The sequence below is a fragment of the Manis javanica genome, chromosome Y (assembly GCF_040802235.1).
Source record: "Manis javanica isolate MJ-LG chromosome Y, MJ_LKY, whole genome shotgun sequence".
NCBI classification, from domain to species: domain Eukaryota; kingdom Metazoa; phylum Chordata; class Mammalia; order Pholidota; family Manidae; genus Manis; species Manis javanica.
Genome location: NC_133175.1, coordinates 4,430,051 through 4,430,941, shown reverse-complemented (window position 1 = coordinate 4,430,941; position 891 = coordinate 4,430,051). Strand labels below are relative to the sequence as shown.

Below are 891 nucleotides of genomic sequence, written 5' to 3'. Positions count from 1 at the left end.
AAGTCTGTATGCAGATGTTCTCCATATACCTTTCCAGATTCACTATCTATCCTTTGCAGCCCTTCTTAGACCCTCTGGCAACTGACCTATGTGGATGCACCAAAGCTCCCTGGATTCTGGCTTCCTGCTGGCTTCTCCATCTAAGGCAGCAGTCTGGTCTAGCAGCCCCTCTCCTTCAGCTTCCAGTAGGTGACCTTACACATTTCCCCTTTAAGCATAGGGCTGGCAACTGTTTCCTGCTAGGTTACAAGCATATTTTTTAATTTACACTTGCTCAGGGGCCATGCTAATCTTCTCTGTGTCATTCCAATTTTTAGAATATGTGCTGCCAAAGTGAACAAATTATCTCTAATTTCCTTTTACGTTAACCACATCTCAGTAGACAGGCTCTTCATTATAATCTTTCAATGACTTTGGACTGTATTTTCTTTAGGACCCTGGGGTATACAGCCTGCCTCTCTTCTACTAAACTCAAGAGGACTTTTTTTAATGGAGGAAAAAAAGTGACACACACCACCAAAGTATTGAGCCATTAGAGAAATAATTAATAAGCTGAACTTCACCAAAATTAAAATTTCTGCTCCGTAAAAGACAATGCCAAGAGAATGAGAAGATAAGCCACAGAGTGAGAAGAGATGTTTGCAAAGACACCTGATAAGGGAATGTTATCCAGAATACACAAAGAACTGTTAAAATTCAATAGTAAGAAAAACAAACAACCTGATTAAAAAATAAGCCAAAAATCTTTACTGAAAGATCTTCACCAAAGATATACAGATGGCAAATGAGCACAAGAGAAGTTTCTCCACATTATATGTCACCAGAGAGATGCAAATTAAAACAATGAGATGCCACTCTCTACCTACAAGAATGGCCAAAATTCAGAGCACT

At 39.3% G+C, this 891-nt stretch overlaps 1 pseudogene; it reads right to left on the bottom strand.

The window, feature by feature from the left end:
* Positions 1 to 246: 246 nt before the first annotated feature.
* On the bottom strand, positions 247 to 339 carry LOC140847588 (U6 spliceosomal RNA; annotated as a pseudogene).
* Positions 340 to 891: the final 552 nt, after the last annotated feature.